This window comes from Sminthopsis crassicaudata, chromosome 3 (assembly GCF_048593235.1).
Source record: "Sminthopsis crassicaudata isolate SCR6 chromosome 3, ASM4859323v1, whole genome shotgun sequence".
NCBI classification, from domain to species: Eukaryota; Metazoa; Chordata; class Mammalia; order Dasyuromorphia; family Dasyuridae; genus Sminthopsis; species Sminthopsis crassicaudata.
In genome coordinates, this window is record NC_133619.1 from 286,720,907 (window position 1) to 286,735,889 (window position 14,983).

The following is a 14,983-nucleotide window of genomic DNA, read 5'->3' on the forward strand; positions in this document are numbered from 1 at the left end:
GGCCAGGTCCTGAAAGACACTAGTTTTCCGGGGGTGTTATTCTTTACCTCTGGTATTTATCCCTTCTCTGCTGCGGAGTATCCACTCTCGGGTAAAGGTCGTTTTACAGAAATGGAAGGGAAGAAGGCCCCCTCTGGTCTGAGCAGTGTTAGCTGCCGTCTTTGCTCTCTGGGCTTGCCCTTAGTCTGCACCCAGTCTGTTTGTCCCCTCCAACAAGCAAGCACAGAACTTTTCCGGCAAATTTCAAGGATGTCTTCTGTTGGGGACTATTTGTTATTTATTTATTTATTTATTTTTGGTCCTGTCAAGCATTAATTCTAAGGCTTTTCATGAAGTAAGTTCTGAGAGAACATGCAGAGCTCAAGCAGCTCTTTGCCTCCTCTCCGCCATCTTGGCCGGAAGTCAGATTGAATGCAAATAGCTTCAGTTCTTTTTTGGACAGAAACCCTGAAGTTTTCCCCTTCCAGATTCATTCATTCAGGTGTTTATTTAGAAAGTGGAAGGAGGGTGTAGGTGTAGGAGTGCAGATTCTTTGATTGAAATACTACTTAGGCTTACTCATTGGTGTGAAAAATCTCTCTTCTCTTCCCACACTGGCCAGAGGTAAAAGATCTGCCTCATTGGAAAGCATGGATTTTATTCTACAGTGCCAGTTGGTTTTTCAACCTGCCCCCAGTTTTTCCCACTTTAATGTGTTCTCTACTCAGGTGGAAAAGAAATCCTCCAGAAGGGTATCCCCTCAACTTGTTCCTTCAATTTAACAAATACTGATTCCCTATCCAACTCCAAGATTAATTCTCAATAATTTTTGAACATATTCCTATTCACCCCTTACACACAAATAAACACACACACACACACACACACACACACACACTCTCTCCCTCTCTCTCTCTCTCTCACTCACTCTCTTACTTTCTAGGATTCCTCCAGACTTTTTGGTCCCCCATTACTCCAAAGACCTTACTGTCTGTATCTTCTGGGATCCAGTCTCTTTGGGCTTTTTAAATTTTCATCAAAATTCCAACTTTCAACCAGAGTCAGTCCTCCTCCCTGGTTTTCTCCTCATTCATGGTATTCTCTCCTGATTTCTGTGTCTTCGAGTGTCCTTAGGTTCTTTCAAGTACAAGTTAGAAATCAACTTTTTTTTTTTCCTACAAGAACTACTTGTAGAATCCTTATTATGAGCAATTTTCTTTCTTCATTTTGCCTCAAACTATGTTCTGTATGTAGATTGTACATACAGCATTGTTAGTATGTAGTCATCCCTAGTAGACTGGAAGTTCCTTGAGAGACAAAATTGCCTTAGATGACCACCCTTCTTCTCCTCAGCCCCTAGCACTGTGCCTTGGCCAGAGAAGATATTTGATCAGTATTAACTCACTGAACCACCTATTATTTTTATAGATTTTCAAATTCATTATGAATTTACTTACACATGTTGGGATTCCATTACACTTAACAGAATTGAAATGGTAATCCATGTACAAGGTTGAAGTCTAAGAGACGTCATTTGTGGAAGACATTTGGACTTTTATCTTGCCTGATTCAATGATGATGTTTTGATACTAGATTATGTTAGAAAATCCTACAAGTATTTTTTTCCCTTTTTCTCTTTTGGCTAATGCGTTACTTAGCTTAGATTTCAGATAGAATACATTTCTGACAAATAGGATCTGCTTCCTAATACATCTGCAGGGATTTTGGAACATTTTTCCTATTCTATATCCAAATTACAGGAATTTATCTTTTTGAAATCCACAGGTTCTTATTTGACATTATTAACTTTTATATTAAACCACATTTTTCCTATAGATTAATTTTTTTTCCACCAGTGATGTTATCAGATATTTTTCTTTAGAGCATATTTCTCAAAGAAAACCTCAGTTCCTCAGAATCAGTCTGAGGGGACTTAATGTTTAGGAACACTTGGATGACTTAAATCATGACATATGCCCACCAAAGAGAAAGTTCTACTTAATGTCATTGGAAAGGGAATCAGTGCTTTTAATCAATGGGAATTATAAAAATGTAAGCTTCTAAAAAGGTAAAACCAATCAAAACAAACACACCAAAAAAACCTTTTATCTGTGTGGTTAAGAAAGCATACATAGCAAAAAACTTACAACAAAGTTTTGAATCTGGACAACTCTGACAGGTATCATAATCAATCAGCTAATATGAGGTGTTGTTGCATCATAAAGCATCTGTTTTAAAAGTGGACAGAGCAACTAAATGGTGTCAGTCCTGACCATAGGACAGTGAAAAAAGCTGGTTTATTATTGATATAGAAAGACTTTTTTTTCCACAGACAGTCAAAATATACCGAATTTTACTTGAAGCCACGCTTCAGAAATATTGGGTAGGTGCTACTTTTCTACTTTACCATTCATTATCCTTCAGATATTACCATGCAGTATTCTAAAAGTGAAATCCCTTAAACCCACCCTCCTTTGTTTTGTTTTACTGTTTAAATATCTGCCCAGCAAAATAATTGTCTTCCTTAAATAGTTACTACTTCTTTTCCCCTCCTTCCAATAAGTAGCAATGCTTATCTGGTTTGATTTTTAATTCTTAAATTTTTTAAAATTCAATTCAATTTTAATTTGTAGTTATTTTAAAATTTCAATTTTAAAATTAAATTATTTTATTATATTTTATTCATTAATTTGACATTTGTTTTAATTTAATACTTGAATTTCCAAAACCAATCTGATTCTACTTGACCACCAAAAGGTCCTGGATCAAGCCCCATGTGGTCATTGTTTGGGTGTCCATTGACTCAGATTGAATGCAAATAGCTTCAGTTCTTTTTTGGCCAGAAACCTTGAAGTTTTCCCCTTCCAGATTCATTCATTCAGGTGTTTATTTAGAAAGTGGTTTTTCCCACTTTAATGTGTTCTCTACTCAGCTGGAAAAGAGATCCTCCAGAAGGGTATCCCCTCAACTTGTTCCTTCAATTTACTAAATACTGATTCCCTATCCAACTCCAAGATTAATTCTCAATAATCTTTGAACATATTCCTATTCCGCCCTTACACACACACACACACACACACACACACACACACACGCACACACACACACAAACACACACAAGTACACACATTCTCTCTCTCTCTCTCTCTCTCTCTCTCTCTCTCTCTCTCTCTCTCTCTCTCTCTCTCTCTCACTTTCTCTCTCACTCTTACTTTCTAGGATTCCTCCAGGCTTTTTGGTCCCCCATTACTCCAAAGACCTTACTGTCTGTATCTTCTGGGATCCAGTCTCTTTGGGCTTTTTAAATTTTCATCAAAATTCCAACTTTCAACCAGAGTCAGTCCTCCTCCCTGGTTTTCTCCTCATTCATGGTATTCTCTCCTGATTTCTGTGTCTTCGAGTGTCCTTAGGTTCTTTCAAGTACAAGTTAGAAATCAACTTTTTTTTTCCTACAAGAACTACTTGTAGAATCCTTATTATGAGCAATTTTCTTTCTTCATTTTGCCTCAAACTATGTTCTGTATGTAGATTGTACATACAGCATTGTTAGTATGTAGTCATCCCTAGTAGACTGGAAGTTCCTTGAGAGACAAAATTGCCTTAGATGACCACCCTTCTTCTCCTCAGCCCCTAGCACTGTGCCTTGGCCAGAGAAGATATTTGATCAGTATTAACTCACTGAACCACCTATTATTTTTATAGATTTTCAAATTCATTATGAATTTACTTACACATGTTGGGATTCCATTACACTTAACAGAATTGAAATGGTAATCCATGTACAAGGTTGAAGTCTAAGAGACGTCATTTGTGGAAGACATTTGGACTTTTATCTTGCCTGATTCAATGATGATGTTTTGATACTAGATTATGTTAGAAAATCCTACAAGTATTTTTTTTCCCTTTTTCTCTTTTGGCTAATGCGTTACTTAGCTTAGATTTCAGATAGAATACATTTCTGACAAATAGGATCTGCTTCCTAATACATCTGCAGGGATTTTGGAACATTTTTCCTATTCTATATCCAAATTACAGGAATTTATCTTTTTGAAATCCTCAGGTTCTTATTTGACATTATTACCTTTTATATTAAACCACATTTTTCCTATAGATTAATTTTTTTCCACCAGTGATGTTATCAGATATTTTTCTTTAGAGCATATTTCTCAAAGAAAACCTCAGTTCCTCAGAATCAGTCTGAGGGGACTTAATGTTTAGGAACACTTGGATGACTTAAATCATGACATATGCCCACCAAAGAGAAAGTTCTACTTAATTTCATTGGAAAGGGAATCAGTGCTTTTAATCAATGGGAATTATAAAAATGTAAGCTTCTAAAAAGGTAAAACCAATCAAAACAAACACACCAAAAAACCTTTTATCTGTGTGGTTAAGAAAGCATACATAGCAAAAAACTTACAACAAAGTTTTGAATCTGGACAACTCTGACAGGTATCATAATCAATCAGCTAATATGAGGTGTTGTTGCATCATAAAGCATCTGTTTTAAAAGTGGACAGAGCAACTAAATGGTGTCAGTCCTGACCATAGGACAGTGAAAAAAGCTGGTTTACTATTGATATAGAAAGACTTTTTTTTTTTCCACAGACAGTCAAAATATACCGAATTTTACTTGAAGCCACGCTTCAGAAATATTGGGTAGGTGCTACTTTTCTACTTTACCATTCATTATCCTTCAGATATTACCATGCAGTATTCTAAAAGTGAAATCCCTTAAACCCACCCTCCTTTGTAAAATAATTGTCTTCCTTAAATAGTTACTACTTCTTTTCCCCTCCTTCCAATAAGTAGCAATGCCTATCTGGTTTAATTTTTAATTCTTAAATTTTTTAAAATTCAATTCAATTTAAATTTGTAGTTATTTTAAAATTTCAATTTTAAAATTAAATTATTTTATTTTATTTTATTCATTAATTTGACATTTGTTTTAATTTAATACTTGAATTTCCAAAACCAATCTGATTCTACTTGACCACCAAAAGGTCCTGGATCAAGCCCCATGTGGTCATTGTTTGGGTGTCCATTGACTCAGATTGAATGCAAATAGCTTCAGTTCTTTTTTGGCCAGAAACCTTGAAGTTTTCCCCTTCCAGATTCATTCATTCAGGTGTTTATTTAGAAAGTGGTTTTTCCCACTTTAATGTGTTCTCTACTCAGCTGGAAAAGAGATCCTCCAGAAGGGTATCCCCTCAACTTGTTCCTTCAATTTACTAAATACTGATTCCCTATCCAACTCCAAGATTAATTCTCAATAATTTTTGAACATATTCCTATTCCCCCCTTACACACACACACACACACACACACACACACACACACACAAACACACACACTCTCTCCCTCTCTCTCTCTCTCTCTCTCTCTCTCTCTCTCTCTCTCTCACTCACTCTCTTACTTTCTAGGATTCCTCCAAGCTTTTTGGTCCCCCATTACTCCAAAGACCTTACTGTCTGTATCTTCTGGGATCCAGTCTCTTTGGGCTTTTTAAATTTTCATCAAAATTCCAACTTTCAACCAGAGTCAGTCCTCCTCCCTGGTTTTCTCCTCATTCATGGTATTCTCTCCTGATTTCTGTGTCTTCGAGTGTCCTTAGGTTCTTTCAAGTACAAGTTAGAAATCAACTTTTTTTTTCCTACAAGAACTACTTGTAGAATCCTTATTATGAGCAATTTTCTTTCTTCATTTTGCATCAAACTATGTTCTGTATGTAGATTGTACATACAGCATTGTTAGTATGTAGTCATCCCTAGTAGACTGGAAGTTCCTTGAGAGACAAAATTGCCTTAAATGACCACCCTTCTTCTCCTCAGCCCCTAGCACTGTGCCTTGGCCAGAGAAGATATTTGATCAGTATTAACTCACTGAACCACCTATTATTTTTATAGATTTTCAAATTCATTATGAATTTACTTACACATGTTGGGATTCCATTACACTTAACAGAATTGAAATGGTAATCCATGTACAAGGTTGAAGTCTAAGAGACGTCATTTGTGGAAGACATTTGGACTTTTATCTTGCCTGATTCAATGATGATGTTTTGATACTAGATTATGTTAGAAAATCCTACAAGTATTTTTTTCCCTTTTTCTCTTTTGGCTAATGCGTTACTTAGCTTAGATTTCAGATAGAATACATTTCTGACAAATAGGATCTGCTTCCTAATACATCTGCAGGGATTTTGGAACATTTTTCCTATTCTATATCCAAATTACAGGAATTTATCTTTTTGAAATCCTCAGGTTCTTATTTGACATTATTACCTTTTATATTAAACCACATTTTTCCTATAGATTAATTTTTTTCCACCAGTGATGTTATCAGATATTTTTCTTTAGAGCATATTTCTCAAAGAAAACCTCAGTTCCTCAGAATCAGTCTGAGGGGACTTAATGTTTAGGAACACTTGGATGACTTAAATCATGACATATGCCCACCAAAGAGAAAGTTCTACTTAATTTCATTGGAAAGGGAATCAGTGCTTTTAATCAATGGGAATTATAAAAATGTAAGCTTCTAAAAAGGTAAAACCAATCAAAACAAACACACCAAAAAACCTTTTATCTGTGTGGTTAAGAAAGCATACATAGCAAAAAACTTACAACAAAGTTTTGAATCTGGACAACTCTGACAGGTATCATAATCAATCAGCTAATATGAGGTGTTGTTGCATCATAAAGCATCTGTTTTAAAAGTGGACAGAGCAACTAAATGGTGTCAGTCCTGACCATAGGACAGTGAAAAAAGCTGGTTTACTATTGATATAGAAAGACTTTTTTTTTTCCACAGACAGTCAAAATATACCGAATTTTACTTGAAGCCACGCTTCAGAAATATTGGGTAGGTGCTACTTTTCTACTTTACCATTCATTATCCTTCAGATATTACCATGCAGTATTCTAAAAGTGAAATCCCTTAAACCCACCCTCCTTTGTTTTGTTTTACTGTTTAAATATCTGCCCAGCAAAATAATTGTCTTCCTTAAATAGTTACTACTTCTTTTCCCCTCCTTCCAATAAGTAGCAATGCCTATCTGGTTTAATTTTTAATTCTTAAATTTTTTAAAATTCAATTCAATTTAAATTTGTAGTTATTTTAAAATTTCAATTTTAAAATTAAATTATTTTATTATATTATATTCATTAATTTGACATTTGTTTTAATTTAATACTTGAATTTCCAAAACCAATCTGATTCTACTTGACCACCAAAAGGTCCTGGATCAAGCCCCATGTGGTCATTGTTTGGGTGTCCATTGACTCAGATTGAATGCAAATAGCTTCAGTTCTTTTTTGGCCAGAAACCTTGAAGTTTTCCCCTTCCAGATTCATTCATTCAGGTGTTTATTTAGAAAGTGGTTTTTCCCACTTTAATGTGTTCTCTACTCAGCTGGAAAAGAGATCCTCCAGAAGGGTATCCCCTCAACTTGTTCCTTCAATTTACTAAATACTGATTCCCTATCCAACTCCAAGATTAATTCTCAATAATTTTTGAACATATTCCTATTCCCCCCTTACACACACACACACACACACACACACACACACACACACACACACACAAACACACACAAGTACACTCTCTCTCTCTCTCTCTCTCTCTCTCTCTCTCTCTCTCTCTCTCACTCTTACTTTCTAGGATTCCTCCAGGCTTTTTGGTCCCCCATTACTCCAAAGACCTTACTGTCTGTATCTTCTGGGATCCAGTCTCTTTGGGCTTTTTAAATTTTCATCAAAATTCCAACTTTCAACCAGAGTCAGTCCTCCTCCCTGGTTTTCTCCTCATTCATGGTATTCTCTCCTGATTTCTGTGTCTTCGAGTGTCCTTAGGTTCTTTCAAGTACAAGTTAGAAATCAACTTTTTTTTTTCCTACAAGAACTACTTGTAGAATCCTTATTATGAGCAATTTTCTTTCTTCATTTTGCCTCAAACTATGTTCTGTATGTAGATTGTACATACAGCATTGTTAGTATGTAGTCATCCCTAGTAGACTGGAAGTTCCTTGAGAGACAAAATTGCCTTAGATGACCACCCTTCTTCTCCTCAGCCCCTAGCACTGTGCCTTGGCCAGAGAAGATATTTGATCAGTATTAACTCACTGAACCACCTATTATTTTTATAGATTTTCAAATTCATTATGAATTTACTTACACATGTTGGGATTCCATTACACTTAACAGAATTGAAATGGTAATCCATGTACAAGGTTGAAGTCTAAGAGACGTCATTTGTGGAAGACATTTGGACTTTTATCTTGCCTGATTCAATGATGATGTTTTGATACTAGATTATGTTAGAAAATCCTACAAGTATTTTTTTCCCTTTTTCTCTTTTGGCTAATGTGTTACTTAGCTTAGATTTCAGATAGAATACATTTCTGACAAATAGGATCTGCTTCCTAATACATCTGCAGGGATTTTGGAACATTTTTCCTATTCTATATCCAAATTACAGGAATTTATCTTTTTGAAATCCACAGGTTCTTATTTGACATTATTACCTTTTATATTAAACCACATTTTTCCTATAGATTAATTTTTTTCCACCAGTGATGTTATCAGATATTTTTCTTTAGAGCATATTTCTCAAAGAAAACCTCAGTTCCTCAGAATCAGTCTGAGGGGACTTAATGTTTAGGAACACTTGGATGACTTAAATCATGACATATGCCCACCAAAGAGAAAGTTCTACTTAATGTCATTGGAAAGGGAATCAGTGCTTTTAATCAATGGGAATTATAAAAATGTAAGCTTCTAAAAAGGTAAAACCAATCAAAACAAACACACCAAAAAACCTTTTATCTGTGTGGTTAAGAAAGCATACATAGGAAAAAACTTACAACAAAGTTTTGAATCTGGACAACTCTGACAGGTATCATAATCAATCAGCTAATATGAGGTGTTGTTGCATCATAAAGCATCTGTTTTAAAAGTGGACAGAGCAACTAAATGGTGTCAGTCCTGACCATAGGACAGTGAAAAAAGCTGGTTTACTATTGATATAGAAAGACTTTTTTTTTTCCACAGACAGTCAAAATATACCGAATTTTACTTGAAGCCACGCTTCAGAAATATTGGGTAGGTGCTACTTTTCTACTTTACCATTCATTATCCTTCAGATATTACCATGCAGTATTCTAAAAGTGAAATCCCTTAAACCCACCCTCCTTTGTTTTGTTTTACTGTTTAAATATCTGCCCAGCAAAATAATTGTCTTCCTTAAATAGTTACTACTTCTTTTCCCCTCCTTCCAATAAGTAGCAATGCCTATCCTTTCTTAAAGACCAGGATTAATCCTGGTTTAATTTTTAATTCTTAAATTTTTAAAAATTCAATTCAATTTTAATTTGTAGTTATTTTAAAATTTTAATTTTAAAATTATTTTATTATATTTTATTCATTAATTTGACATTTGTTTTAATTTAATACTTGAATTTCCAAAACCAATCTGATTCTACTTGACCACCAAAAGGTCCTGGATCAAGCCCCATGTGGTCATTGTTTGGGTGTCCATTGACTCAGATTGAATGCAAATAGCTTCAGTTCTTTTTTGGCCAGAAACCTTGAAGTTTTCCCCTTCCAGATTCATTCATTCAGGTGTTTATTTAGAAAGTAGAGGGAGGGAGTACGTGTAGGAGTGCAGATTCTTTGCCTGAAATACTACTTAGGCTTACTCATTGAATGGTGTGAAAAATCTCTCTTCTCTTCCCATACTGGCCAGACCTAAAAGATCTGCCTCTTTGGAAAGCATGGACTTTATTCTACAGTGCCTGTTGGTTTTTCAACCTGCCCCTGGATTTTCCCACTTTAATGTTTTCTGTATTTTTTTTCTTTTTTCCCCTTTTTTAATGGACTTAAGCTATCTCTGCATTGTGAGTATATGTGGTATGTTCACACACATTTGTCTATATGAAAACAGAAAGTTAACTTCTCAAATATAAAGGGCACCTAGAACAAGAGAATAGATTGGATCATAGGATATAGTGATGAGAGAAAGGAAAGGGGCAATCCCGCTGGCCTGCACAAAGATCCCAGGAGGCACAGTGTCCTCTGTAAATGAATTTACAGGCCCGAAAAACTAGATTGATAAATAAAAGGTTTATTGTAGAAATTTGGAAGTAAAGTTCAGTTAGAAAGATGCCAGGGCCAAAGGTGGCCGCTGGGCGGGCAGGAACCCTTACCTGGCCAGAAAGATAACCATGTGTTGGGGGGAAGGGCTCTTGCAAAGTGAGAGCTCCAGCTGGGCTCTTTCATACCTAAAAGGAGATTGTGGACAGTGCCAAACTCTTGGTGACCTTTTCAGATAAGGATGAAACTGACTGGGGGGGCTGAGAAAACCCAAGCCAGCTCAGATCCCGTGGGGGCTGGGCCCAGATATTCATCCATGGGGGTTGAGAATTTTAAAGGGAACCTCAACCCTTATCAATAGGCAGAGAAAGTGACAAACTGCAGGAAAAAATGTATGAATTTGATTACTTTTCAAGGCCCTTTCAATAGGTAATGCAAGATCATTATAAAATGAGTCCTTTTCTTATCTAATTTCATAATAATAGTTCAGTCTGTCTCTGCCTTTATCTGTCTCTTCATATGTGAATATATAAAATGATTTCACAGATGTGTATTTATATGTGTGGATATATATAATATTTCTATTTTCATTTTCATCTATTTACATCTATTTTCATTTTAAGGAATGCATCATGTGAAAGTTACATCAAAAACATCTTATTTATTTGAATGTGGTGAGTTTTTTGAAATGACATTAACATTTACAGATTACATAGTTATTGGAACACTACTGAAACGTAACTTTCAGGCAATCCAAGTATTCTATTTTTCTTTCCTGTTGAGAGTTGTCATCTATTGGGTAGGGGACAAGGATGGGGGGAATTTCTACTATGGAAAAGTCAAACATTAATTTCACATTAGGAAAATGACTGATGGTTCATTTTTTTCTCTAAATACTAATTTAAGTCACTTTCAAACGTTTGACTATTTCAGACAATGGTGAAATCCATTTGAAAAAAAAAAGATTCCGGAAAAGTTTTTGTTGGTGAGTTTCTATTGGAATCTCTTAGATTAGAATTAACTTTGTGTTGAGGTCCAATATTCATATTAAATGGGATCATTTAAAACAGCTTATGCTGATACTTATTCAAAATGGTCAAATAAAACAGTGATTGCATAACACAAAGAAAAACATGCTCTTGAAGAAGAGTGGTGAGCAGTGAGGTTCCATCTCTACCAAGGCCCTGGGGATGTTGATCAGTGTACCATTAAATCCATTTCACTCCTTTGGTCTCTCCATTCATCAAGCTAGCTCAGGAAAACTGTGTGAAAAGCACAGGAGAAAGCAGGAGGTGTAACAAAGGAGAGGGGGTGGGGCAATCATTTTTTTCAAGCATGTCTGGGGAATTTCCTATCCTCTCACAGCCAGGAAGGTCTCAATTGGAAATGACTTCTGAGAAAAGCTGCCAGGTTCTGATGAAGCAGCCATCCTAGAAAGGGAAAGGACTTGGCTGAGTCAGAAAAGGGCCAAAATGAGTGACCTTGAAACAACCCATCCAGAAGAAAAAGAATGAATGAATAATATCATATGATCTTTTCTCAAAATAATTGTATTGTGTTCTGCTAGGCGCTTTTCAGTGTAGAGAAAAGATAATTATGAGAAATGTTTTTTTAAGAAATAATGTTGTGTATTTGTCATTGAAATAAGCAGAGAGATGCCATCTCTACACAGCATGCTGACAGACATAAAAATCATCATGGGATATCTCATTACAAAGGGCTTTGAATAAAATTTCAACCTAGTGAGAAATATCTCAGCTTAAACAATTATGAAGGGATCCACATTCAATGGAAATATATGTATCTAATTATATTTTGGCTCTATCTTTGTTTAAGAAATTAAAGCTTTAAAAATAAACCTTGACAGGGATTCTCTATTGTCAGAGCATGGAGTACAATAACCTGTTCAGAATTATTTTCACCATCATGATCTCTTCCAAATTTTTGTTACTCTAGACATTCACAGTATATATATATATATATATGTATATATTTTTTTTTTCTTGGAGACATAAAGTGCCTCACACTAAAGAGGATTCCTCTTCCAGGGCCGTCTAAAATGTAAATGATGGTTTTCTTTTTAAAGATCCTTTAGGCAAATTGAGTCTATCTACCTTTTTAAAATGAGGAATTAACATTTCATGTATTTTTTTATTTTTTTCTCTTTTCAAATGAATACTCCCTGGAACATAAAACAAGGAGAGAAAAAGACAAGTTTTATAATGGTGAGGTTAATTCATACTTTATATTTTCTAATTTCATTATACAGAGATTATTTATTCAGTAACATATATTAAAAAAAAACATTAATTTCATTAAAAAAGAATAAAAAAATACAACATAATAACACAGAACTATAGGGAACCTTACAATGTGTCTAGCTAAATGCCGGGGGGAGGAGTCAATATACATAACAAGTTACCAGTTCAAGAAAGTTGTATATATTAATATAAGAAATTATATTCATGAAAGGTTGCTGTATATTTTTTTACTTTATTTTTTTCTTCCTTTCCTCCCTTCTCTCATGACATCAAGGTGTATTTAGAAAATGATGTATTTATAAATATAAAGGGAGATACATATATATATACATATATATATGCATAAACATATATATATATATATATATATAAAGAACCATATGACAAAAGTATTGCCTTCAAAAGTGGTCTGACATTCTTTTTGATTATCCACTTTATTGCTTCTTTGTTTTGACATTGGGATTTTTATAGTTATAGAGGAATGGGAACATTGTTTTGAAACACCTGACCCACCTGGACAAGCCAAAAGCGACAAAAGTTACTACGATGAAAAGTGAGCTTCCCTTCTTTCCCAAAACTGTAAAGAAATCAGATATATAATGAGAACATAAAAAAGTTTCTCAATATATCCATTTTAAAACAGAAAAATATACTTTGTAAAGAATCTACATGTCTTCAAATGCATCACTCCAAGTGATTTCTGCTTAAAATATAGAGATGTTTGCTACAAAAATAGCATTGCCATACATTACTAGCATAATTTTAAAAAATCATGTAGCCACTGATTTATTGTGACTTTTATCAAATGTTATAAACTAAATTTTGAGGATTTGGGAGTTGAATAGAATTAAGGCCCTTCAAACTCCAAAATCCAGTGCTCTATCCAATGTGTAAATTAGCTGCTGACACATTATTTATTTAAATTTTTTTCTACATTCTATATTTTTATATAAAATGATTAGAAACCAAATGATACTTTCAGTCATGCCAGGGAACAGAATTATTGGAGGAAAAAATTTCGGACTGGTGATTCTACTTGATTGGGAACATGTCTCTTCAAGCAATGACCAAGTGAAATTGGATTTAGAAAGAAAATGGAGACTTGATTGTAGCTCTTAGACCCCAGGAGATAAAGCAAAAATAAATTGAGCAAAGAGGGATCTCTATATGAGAAGACATTATCTCAAAATACATTAAAAAATTGCTGGATTTCAGGAAAATCGGAAACAATAATTCAAGCATTGAAATACATAAGGAGAGGTAAATTGACACAAAAATACTATGAAATTCACAATTACCTTGCCATTTGATATCCCTCGCTTTATGCTTATAATCTCTGAGCAATTTCAGGATATTTATGCTTCTCAACATCTTGGCTGTAGAGGAGAAATCCATGATGTCCCAACTGGGTCAATTTTGCAATTCTAAATACCCAGGTATTAGGTTCATAGACACAAATTCTCACTTTCCTTTCATCAGTGTTAAAAAAAAATGCTTCCAAGAATGGCAGCTACCTTAGTGAGCTATATTGTGAATATGAATTTTATATTTGGAGCTTTACAGATTCTCTGTGTCACACTGAAGAGCACTCATGCAAATGTAAATGATGTTTTGTTTTAGAAAAGATCTTAAATCTAGTTAGGCCTTTCTAGACTCTTTTAGAAAGAGGATTAATGTTTCATTTTCTTCTTCTTTCTTTTCACTTCATTCCTTGCTGAAATATAAAAAGTGATGAAAGTGAAGAAAGCAATTGGTCATCTGATGAGGGTGAGTCCCGCCACTTATTTTGTGTATTTGTTGATTTCAGTATAGTGAGATCATAAGAAGATTATTGAATGTTTTTAGAAAAACTAGTTTATTGCAAAAAATAATACAAACCCATGCAACTGGATAAGAAAACTACAGAGTGAACACTGAGATGTGGCCAGCTATAAACTGGCCAGGATTCAGTGTACATAACGATAAATTGCCAATTTCTTCAAAATGTATATATTTATACATGAAATTATATTCCTGAAAGTACATCTTTCTCCCCTGCAAATAGCTCTTTTGTTCAGCTGTGTATTTTTTTAGTTTATAGTTTTTGCTACTTTTTTTTTTGTTTCCTCTGAACACCATATCAAGTTGGAATTAAAAATTGATATATTTATGAATATAAAGTAAGATAAATTCATATATTTTCATATTATACACATACACATAACTCTCCTTTACACATACACACACGTTTCCTACAACAGTTAAGATTGCTTGAATTCCTCCCCGAATCCTCCAATGATAGCAATTCTGAGCAAACAGCAACCTTAATGAGTGAAATGAGCATGCTTAGGAGGGTCTTCCCTTAGTAGAGAACACTAAAGTATATTTGTCAGTTTCCAATTTAGAAATAATTAAGAGAAACATTCAATTCTATGAAATATCTAAAGTCTCAAAGTTTTTGCTGCTTCAGTCTTTTTCTTCGCACCAAAATGTCTCATACAGGCTGACTTGAGCAATATGGTCAGCATTTGAGTGTCCTTTGCTCTCCCCCTTTTTATTTGTCAGGGGTATGTTGTGCTCTAAATTACACTAACAAACTCCATGTTTGGTCATATTATGCATTGAGTGGATTCTGTAGATAACTGACACACACTGATAATCACATCTTAGGAGAAA

General features: G+C 34.5%; 1 long non-coding RNA gene across 2 annotated transcripts; it reads left to right on the plus strand.

The window, feature by feature from the left end:
- Positions 1-12,158: 12,158 nt before the first annotated feature.
- On the plus strand, positions 12,159-14,095 carry LOC141559498 (uncharacterized). Of its 2 annotated transcripts, none has more exons than XR_012487443.1 (3): positions 12,159-12,292; positions 12,800-12,881; positions 14,058-14,095. It is a non-coding gene; the product is annotated as an uncharacterized LOC141559498 (long non-coding RNA). The 2 variants fall into 2 exon arrangements; XR_012487442.1 differs by lacking the exon at positions 14,058-14,095 and adding an exon at positions 13,311-13,583.
- Positions 14,096-14,983: the final 888 nt, after the last annotated feature.